This window comes from Bos javanicus, chromosome 19 (assembly GCF_032452875.1).
Source record: "Bos javanicus breed banteng chromosome 19, ARS-OSU_banteng_1.0, whole genome shotgun sequence".
In the NCBI taxonomy this organism is placed as follows: Eukaryota; Metazoa; Chordata; class Mammalia; order Artiodactyla; family Bovidae; genus Bos; species Bos javanicus.
Genome location: NC_083886.1, coordinates 18,596,132 through 18,606,372, shown reverse-complemented (window position 1 = coordinate 18,606,372; position 10,241 = coordinate 18,596,132).

The window sequence follows — 10,241 nt, the reverse complement described above, 5'->3', positions numbered from 1 at the left end:
TAAAAAATTTTTTTTTAACTGGAGGAAAATTGCTTTACAATGTTGTGTTGGTTTCTGCTGTACAACAACGCGAATCAGTCATAATTATATTATATATCTGCTCTCCTTCTTGAGCCTCCCTCTCCTTCCCTCATCCCACCCTCCAGATTATCTCAGAGCACCAGGCTGAGCTCTGTGTGTTGTACATTAGCTTCCCACTAGCTGTCTGTTTTGCACAGGAGAGTGTATATATGTCAGTACTACCTTTTCCATTCATCCCTCACTCTCCTTCCTCTACTGTGTCCACGAGCCCACATCTGTGTCTTCATTCCTTCCCTGCAAAGAGGTTCATCACAACTGTTTTGCTAGATTCCATATATATGCATTACTGTATGATATTTGTTTTTCTTTTTCTGATTTACTTCACTTTGTATAAAAGGCTCCAGGTTCATCCACCTCACTACCACTGATTCAAATTCATTCCTTTTTTATGGTTGAGTAATATTCCATTGTATATACGTAGCACAACTTCTTGATGCATTCATCTGTTGATGGACATCTAAGTTGCTTCCATGTCTTGGCTCTTGTAAACAGTGCTGCAGCGAACATCCAGGCACATGCGTCTTTTCAGAATTATGGTTTACTCAGGGTATATGCCAGTAATGGAGTTGCTAGGTCATATAATAGATGTATTCCTGTTTTTTTTTTTAAAGGAATTTCCATGCTGCTGCTGCTGCATAATGGCTGTATCAGTTTACATTTTCATCAACAGTACAGGAGGGTTCCCTTTTCTCCACATCCTCTCTAGTATTTACTGCTTATCGATTTTTTGATGATAGCCATTCTGACTGGTATGAGGTGATACCTATTGTAGATTTGATTCGTATTTCTTTAATATGAGTGATGCTGAGAATCTTTTCGTGTGTTTATTGGCCATCTGTATGTTTCCTTTGGAGAAATGTCTGTTTAGGTCTTCTGCCCACTTTAGGATTGGGCTGTTTCTTTTTCTGATATTGAGCTGTATGAGCTGCTTATGTATTTTGGAGACTAATCCTTTGTCAGTTGCTTCATTTGCAATTATTTTCTCCCATTCTGAGGGTTGTCTTTTAATCTTTTTTATTGTTCCTTTGCTGTGCAAAAGCTTTTAAGTTTAATTAGGTCCCATTTGTTTTTTTTGTTTGTTTTTATTTCCATTACTCTAGACGGTGGGTCAAAGAGGATCTTGCTGTGATTTATGTCAAACAGTGTTCTGTCTATGTTTTCCTCTAAGAGTTTTATTGTTTCTGGCCTTAACATTTAAGTCTTTAATCCATTTTGCACTTATTTTTGTGTATGGTGTTAGGAAGTGTTCTAGTTTCATTCTTTTACACTTAGCTGTCCAGTTTTCCTGGGCTTCCCCAATGGCTCGGCAGTAAAAAATCCTCCTGCAATGCAGTAGAGACAGGAGATGCTGGTTCGATCCCTGGGTCAGGAAGGTCCCCCGGAGGAGGAAATGGCAACCCACTCCAGTATTCTTGCCTGGGAAATACTGGATTCCACTCCTTGGTCCGGAATCCCTGGGACAGAGGAGCCTGGCAGGCTACAGTCCATGAGGTTGCAAAGAGTTGGACATGACTGAGCAACTAAGCCCTGACTGTCCAGTTTTCCCAGAACCACTTATTGAAGAGGCTGTCTTTTCTCCATTGTATATCCTTGCCTCCTTTGTCAAAGATACGGTGCTCATAGGTGCCTGGGTTTATCGTCTTTCAACTTTGGAATCAGTGAAATATATAAATGTAACATTTTAGCTTAGAATAAGGATGTCAGATCTGGGGAGGGTCTCAGCTATGACCTACCTAGACCTGTGCACTGACTGAACGACAACATCTGCTCAAGGTGACTCAGGAAGTTGGCAACTGTGGCAGAGATTGCAAGCTGCTTTCTCTAATACCTGTTCTCCTCCTCTTCCTTAGTAATGGAGCTCTTGGTTTTCAGCTGGGTTCATAGCTTCTCAGAAAAAGACATTTTCTAGCTTTTCTTGGAGAAAGTGTGGCCATTTGACTATGTTCTGGTCAATGAGATGTTGGTGGAAACATCATAGGGTACTTTCTAGAAGCCTCCTTCAAAGGCGAGAAGGCAGGTCCTTCTCTATTTCTTTCGTCTTGCTACTGGGAAGGCAGATCTGATAACTGGAGCTCCAGCTGCCATCTTGGAAGCCAGAGGACAAGTCACACCATAGGGATGACAAAGTCTTCATACAGCTCTCAATTGTCTACCTGTGGATTTATTTCACATGAAGCAGAAATAGACTTCTGTCTCATTGAAGTCACCGTTGTCTGGGTTTCTTCTTACTTCAGTCTAACCTAATCTTAATGGACAGCTTTAAATGTGGACTAGAACTAAGGTCAATCAACAGTCGTTGAATGGATGATGGATCTCCAAGAGAAGGCTTGGGAACTGGGCTGTCTTTTCCATCTCGGCAGATACAGGTGAGAGAACCTGGGCTTTCACAACGAAACATCTTGAAGCCCTGAAATGCCTTCTTGTGCCTCATGGGTGAAGACGGGGTGCCCCTGGAAAGTGGGTGTGGCTTGAGCATGTTTCTCAGGGATGGCTGGTCTGGGCTCCGTCACGGGGACAGATTCATGGGTGGAACCATCCAAGGGTTCCAAACATGGGTCTCTGAGTCAGGTTTGCCCTGCTGAGTTCTAAGCTGGCGGAGAAAACCCAGAAGGATAAGTGAGATGAACTGATAGCCTCTTCTGTTATTCCTCTAGCTGCTGCTGGCATGCTTTGAAATTACAGGCTTTTTTTTTTTTTTCCTTAAAAATTTGTTCCTCTCTTTGATTTTCCCCCTTTTATGAATTAATTTTTTCATCGTGAATTATTTCAAGGATCAGACAAGAATAGAAAAGAGTATAATGACTACCTATTTACCCACCATTAAGCTTGATCAAATCTTAACATTGTGTCATATTTGCATCAGATATCATTTAAAGAAATAAAACATTACTGATATAACTGAAGCTCCCTGTACTTCCCACTCCCATTCCTATTCTTCTCCCTCCTCCTCAGAGCTAACCATTACTGTGAATCCAGTGTTTATCATTCCTATGTATGATTTTACACTTACATTGCATATTTATGCATGCATTAATACAATATAGCATTATTCAGTAGGGTTTTAAGTTTTAGATAAAATTGTAGCATCTTCCACTTATCATAGTGTATTCCATCGACTAATTATTCCACAATGTATTGCTCCATTTTCCTCTTGATGAATAGTTAGGTTATTTCCTTGTTTTTTCTTTTTTTAATAAGCCAGAGAGTGCTGTGATGAACTCCTATACTTATCTCCTGGGCACATCTGAGAGAATTTCTTTAGGGCAAGTGTTATTTACCATGGCTGGTAGGTCAAATCCCCCTGTTTTAGTATGGGATTGTAAATTAAGAATAGTTTTTAGTTTTTATTTTTTTAATTTTAAGAAATTAACAATATACAAAACATATAATGTTACTATTTTAACCATTCTTAAAAAAATTTTTTTTAAACCATTCTAAAGTTTAGTAGTCTTGAGTACCTTCACACTGGTGTATAACCATCATCATCATTCATCTCCAGAACTTTTCCATCTTCTTAAAGCTCTCTGTCCATTAAGCAACAACTTCCTATGCCCTTCTCCACCATCCACTTTCTGCTTCTATGAATCTGACTACTCTAGGGGCCTCATATGTGTGGAGTCACATGCTATTTGTCCTTTGATGATTGGCTTACTTCACTGAGGGCTTCCCTGGTGGCTCAGACAGTAAAGAATCTGCCTGCAATGAAGGAGACTTGAGTTTGACCCCTGGGTTGGGAAGATCCCCTGGAGAAGGGATGACAATCCACTCCAGTATTCTTGCCTGGGAAATCCCATGGACGAAGGAGCCTGGTGGGTTACTGTCCATGGAATTGCAAAGAGTCAGACGTGACTGAGTGACTAACACTTTCACTTCACTTTGCATGATGACTCAAGGTTCAACCATGTTGTAGCATGTATCAGGATTTCCTTCCTTTGAAGGCCGAAGAATATTTCATTGTGTGTGTCTACCACATTTTGTTTATCCATTCACCCTTCAATGGATGATTTTTACATTTTTAATGGTTAAGGAAATAAGAATATTTTGTGATACATGAAAATGATATAAAATTCACATTTCAGTAGCCACAAAAAACAAGGTTTATTGAAACACTGGTAGGGGCATTCAATTAAGCATTCTCTGCATCTGCTTTTATGCTGCAATTGCAGAGTTGAGTGGTTGTATATGTTCATAGAGACCGTCTAGTCTGAAATGCCTAAAATGCGTACCCTCTGGCCCTTTATCTCTGTGGTGCAGAATGACCTAGAGGTGGAGTAGTTGACTGCTAAGGTATGTGCATCTGTCTTCAGTTCTTCTGGATGTGAAATTGCTCTCCAAAGTGAGAGAAACAAGGAGTGCTCAAATTTCCTGTAAACTTTTCTATTTTAATAGCCAGACTCTTTCTTTAAATGAAGCACTTTTTGAAAAGGCCCTTCAAAAGACATCACGTAGTCAGTGATGTTGCTGCATAACAAACAACTGTGAAATTTCAGTGAGTTACAGCGAGCATTCTTTCTGGGCTTTTGGGCTGTGTGTTAGCTAGGGTTTGGTTGATCTGCATTGGGCTGACCTTGGCTTGGCTCCAAGCACTGAGGTGGGTCCTGGTCTTCTCCACATGCCTCTTGTCCACCTCGGACTTGTGGCTAACTGAGGCAATTTTTTTCCTTATTGAAAAAGGCAGGAAATCTAGAGGGTAGGACCAAGGGTTTGTGCATTATGTGCTAAGTTGCTTCAGTCGTGTCCGACTCTTTGCAACCCCATGGACCATAGCCCACCAGAGTCCTCTGTCCTTGGGATTCTCCAAGCAAAAATACTGGAATGGCTAGCCATTCCCTTCTCCAGGAGATCTTCCCAACCCAGAAATTGAACCCAGGTTTTCTGCATTGCAGGCAGATTCTTTACCGTCTGAGCCGCCAGGGAAGCCCGACAGGCATGGAAGAGGGTGTTATTTTAATCCCACATTATGAATGAGGAAACTGGAGTTGAGGGTTAACTGACTTGCCCAAGATTCCAAGGTAGTTAAGTGTTGGAACTTGGGTTTAAGCTTCAAACCCAGGCCATCTAACTCCAGAGCTGTTGGCTTAATCTTTCCACCATGCTACCCAATTAGACTTTTAAAGAATCTTTACATTATGATCATTTCATCGGAAATTTTTCTTTCTCATGGCTGGTGGAGGAGGAATCTCTGACATCGTTACATTAGGGCCACATCTGAGTCTGCATTCTTTCCATTTTCCATTCCTAGAGACTGGGTGTAGAGAAGATGCTTCTGGCCGCACCTGAATGAGGGCAAAGCCAGATGACAAGATAACAAACAGCCCCAGTTTGTGCTGTGACTCAGCCCCCACCAGCTGGATTGCAGCAACCCCAGCTCCTTGCCTGCCTCTGACTCAGATGCAGGACATCCTTGTCCCGTGGAACATCTGGCTCCCAGGTCCTGAGCCTCGGCAGAGGGATGGTGGTTCCTCTCATTACCAGTTTTTCACCGTGGTCTCAGCAGTTCCTTTGCGGCAGGCAGCCTGCTTGCTGTTTCTAGAACTGAGCCAAACCCAGCCCCCTCCGACCCGGCCTCCTTACCTCTTTGCTTCCCCACTGGCTGCATGAGGAGCCCACGCAGGGAAGGAAGAATGCCCAAGTGACGGGCCAGGTCATACCCATCACAGGCTGGCTAGATTGCTGTATGTGGTTTTAAGTCCCCTGCAGACCAAGGCCAAGAAACGAGGTCCAGCCTCCTCTGCCCTTCTCAGGTCACACGAGGGACAAGCCCACAGGGCATCCATCGCAGCCCCTCTTGCTTTGGCAGTGGCCACCTTTACCCCTCCCAGGCCCTGTCCCCAGAGCTCAATCAGCAGATCCATCTCCACACTCTATGTTTTCCATTAGATTTCTCCCACAATAGTCTCGTCCTTGGGCTTCCCAGGTGGCACTAGCAGTAAAGAAACTGCCCGCCAGTGCTGGAGATGGAAAAGACACAGGTATGATCCCTGAGTCGGGAAGATCCCCTGGAGGAGGGCACGGCAGCCCACTCCAGTATTCTTGCCTGGAGAATCCCGTGGACAGAGGAGCCTGGCGGGCTACAGTTCATGGGGTCGCAGAGTCGGACACGACTGAAGCGACTAAGCACGCACGCATGCATTCTCATCCTTTACAACTTGGCAGCGTTCGTCCTTTTGTTCTTGATGCCTAATGAAAATTAGTGATTCAGGAAATCACCAAGGAGTCCTTAGGCAGGCAGCGGTACCCTCTCATCCTCACAGGGAAGGATGGTGGGGGCAAGAAGAAGGTGCATGGACTTGGTCTCTCTAGAGGCTTTGTTGTGTGTTCATTGATGCTGCAAATGCTTATTAAGCACCTGTTGGGTACCAGTGTCTGGGTCAGGGCCTGAGAAGATTGTGAGAAATGAGAAGGTAAGGCTGCATACCCGTTTTCTTCCCTATTTGCTTGCTGGTGAGGTCTTGCCACAGAGGGATAGATTTTTCAGGACTGACTTCTGTACACGTAGCTCTGACTGGTTGCTCAGACCTTCCCTTGATGAACCCTCATCCCCCCAGAGCAGCCTTCCTGACATTTGTTTCTTTCACACTTGAGCTTGCTTTCCCTTTCTGAACTTAACCCCTTGAGCCCCGAGGGGGGCGCATTCTCCCGAGGCCAGCCGTGGAGCCGAAATCCTCCTCCTACTCACCCTTGCCCTGAGCTCTGCTCTGGCTTATTCTCACCCCCTTGCCCTAGACTCAAAGGAACTGGGTGCTTTTAAAGGACAAGCATTGCATTTAAGGCTGAGTGCTGATAATACAATTAGACTAAAGCTTCTGGAATAGCTCCATTGCCTTCTTCTACAGTACATTGACTTCCTTTGCAGAGAACACTGAATGATGACTAAAAGCCAGCTTCCCTGGAGAAAGGGTGGATTAACCAGGATAAGAGCGCATTTCCACTTCTTTTTTTAGAATGTTGAAGGAAACAGAATTGGATGTTACTGTCCACTTCTGCCTCCTCTACCTTTCTTTCTATTTCTTCTGCGAAGGCTGAGTCTCTCCATCCTCCGAGCAGTAGGAAGGCACACCTGGGAGCTCACCAATGTGCCGTACAAGCCTGTGAACTCACTGCCTGTGTGCAAGACACATTCACGCAGTGTAGATTCTGAGCTCGGCCACCGTATGTGCGAGAGCCTTAGCAGGATGCTAGCAATCTGGGTTTTAGATCCAGTGGAGTGGCTCCGATTCTAATCATTCCTTGGGGTTGCATCTCCTTGTATTTTGAATGATTGATTTTAGATATTTAACCTGAAGACTTGGCATTTCAGAATGTTAGTTCTCTGCATAGCTTAACTTATCTACGTCCTTGTTGACCTTTAGTGAGTAAAGAATGGTCTTGGCTTTACCATGGGACACATTCTGTATTACAGAGTTGCTTTTTTTGCTGAGGCTCAGGGTTGAACGACACCTGCCCTGCTTTAAGCAGTTGGAAGCAGCAATCTTCACTTCCTTTGACTCACACATTCCTCAGCAGTTGAGGGAGGGAGAAGATGCTGGGGTTTAAAAAAAACACAAGCTGGGAATTCTCTGGTGGTGCAGTAGTTAGGATGGGGCTTTTTCACTTCTAGGGCCCAGGTTCAATCCCTGGTCAGGGAAGTAAGATCCCTGCAAGGCATGTGGTATGGCCAAAACCACCACCTCCCCCACCCCGAAAAAAGACAAAAAAATACAAATTGATATGCTCCATTCATCAGATCTTCATCTTGAGCAAACAACCAATGTTTACTCCTCTGTGTGTGTTTATATATTTCTTTTTCTCTCTCTGTCTGTGTGTAAAGAGGCGGTGGGTAGCACGGTCCATCAAACATTTTTGTCTTGGAACCATAAGGGGCTTTGTGATTTCTCATGAAAATCGTACACTGAGAATACAGTTGAGCCTAGGCAGTACATTGACTGGTACCCATCTGTGGTCTTTAGCATATCATAGCGATGAGAGCTAACAATTATGAAGCACTGACTGGATGCTTTCTCTCACTTGAAATTCACAAGACTCCTAATTGATTTGCAGTTTTCATCTCTATTGACAGTTAGGTCACTGTGTAGGGAATGCAGAGGAGGGGTTTGATTTCAGGCCAGATTTGCATCAAAGCTCTGTAATCCCCACTCCATATTGACTGGGCTGTTGAAATGATTCTCCCATTTAAAAATTTCCTGGTAAAAACATTTCTCCTTAGGATGGATCAGAGGCCCAAATGCAGGCTGTGTTAATCTCCAGTGCCCAAATTGCCTCTACCTCAGAAAGCTGCCTGCAAAGTCCAAGATCCATAGGGGCCTCTTGGAAAGTTCCATAAAAAATGTGATTCTCTTGTTTCAAAGGTCCCACTGCTCTGGTGGCTGTTGAATGAGGACACTTTTGAGCAAATCACAGTTCCCTTGAACATTTCCCCCTTCTGATCCATTATGACTTTTTTTAAGACAAATATTTGCTAAGTGCCGACTATATGTAAGGTTAATCATTTCTTCTCAGACAATGCAGGAATGGTGAAGTATAAATAATTATAGTTGAAGAAATGGAGGCAAGGATATTCTCTATTTTGCTTGCAGAGACCCAAAACACTTCATAAGCAAAGTCAACGGGTGGATGATGCTGAAGCGTAGCTAGAGGATGGGGAGGGGCCCAGTCTTAGGAGAGGCCATTTAGATCATCAAACCAAACTGAACATCTTATTTTACAGATCAGGGAACAGAATGTAGCCTCGAGATGAGATGGCTTGTCCAGCATCACACAGAAGATACGACCCAGAGTGTGTTCATGCGTGTTGTCACTTCAGTCGTGTCTAGCTCTTTGTGACCCCATGGACTGTAGCCCACAGGCTCCTCTGTCCGTGGAATTCTCCAGGCAAGAACACTGGAGTAGGTTTCTGTGCCCTCCTCCAGGGGCTCCTCGTGACCCAGGGATCAAACCCATGTCTCTTGCATTGGCAGTTGTGTTATTTACCACTTTCAGCACCTGGGAAGCCCAGGAGGTCCCAGAGTGGGGCTTCTCTATGCTGTACATCAGAGTTTCGACCTCAGCACTATGGATGTTTTGAGTGGAATAATTATTTGTTTTGGAGGGCTGTCCTGTACATCGAAGCATGTGTAGCAACATCCCTGGCTTCTACTCACTACACGTCAGCAGCACGCCTCTCCCCACTTTGGGGTAACCAGAAACGTCTTCAGTCATTGCTAAGTGTTCTCTGGGGGGCAAAATCAGCTCTAGCTGAGAGCCCTTTCAGATCCATTGAACAGCATGAAGCTGGTGCTGAGTTTTCTCCTGGCAGTTTGGGAGGGAAACTGGCCTTGGGTCCAAGAGGAGAAAGTCTTTCCTCCCAATTGTACCATCCCAGTACCTTGGGGAGAGCTATCTGGGGCCCCTGATCTCAGCCAAGAGAGGACAGCTCTCAGAGAGGCAGGGAAAGGGGTCCGAGGGCACGCAGCAGGGCAGCCAGGCCTTCTGAGAGTGTGTGTGTCACTCCCCCATCTCGCAAATGGTCAGCGGGTCAGCAGCGCCCATAGAACCGAGTGTGGTTTCCCCTCCACACGCCATAAGGAGCCCCCGACAGTATGCAGGCTGTGTGCGCTGAGCCCGAAAGCAGTAACATCAGAGGGCTCCGCCTGTGTGCTCTTTGTTACAGGAGGCGTGTATTAATATGAAGCTGTGTTCTGGAAAGTTGGGTCTGGTCTTGGCTCTGACTCTTACCTGACATGGGACCCAAAGCAATGTCTTTTGAGGATTTTTGTCCTCATGTTCATAAAATGACGATATCAGACCATATATGTAAGGAGAAAACTTCCTACTGTCCCCATTGGCCTCCCCATACCCCCAGCCTTGAGAATCGAACAGCTAATAAAGCTGTTTATGGGTCATATTTATTTTAATGAGCAATGAGAGTAGCTTTTTTTGAGTTCTATGGAGGAATAGGGATATTCTTAAAACTCAGTTTAACCTGTTCATTTCACAAGAAAGATGTTACTAAAAATGACATTTTTAGCTCCTGAAATGTGAGCATTCAATATCTGGGCCTTTTAGGAGCAGCAACATGGAGGCAAGTTTCCACACTTTGAGCCATAAGCGAAACGAGTCAGGCTGCGGGTGGCCTGGGTGTGGTCTCAGTAGTCTCTTGTCGCTCTGAGCTTAGTCGCTCA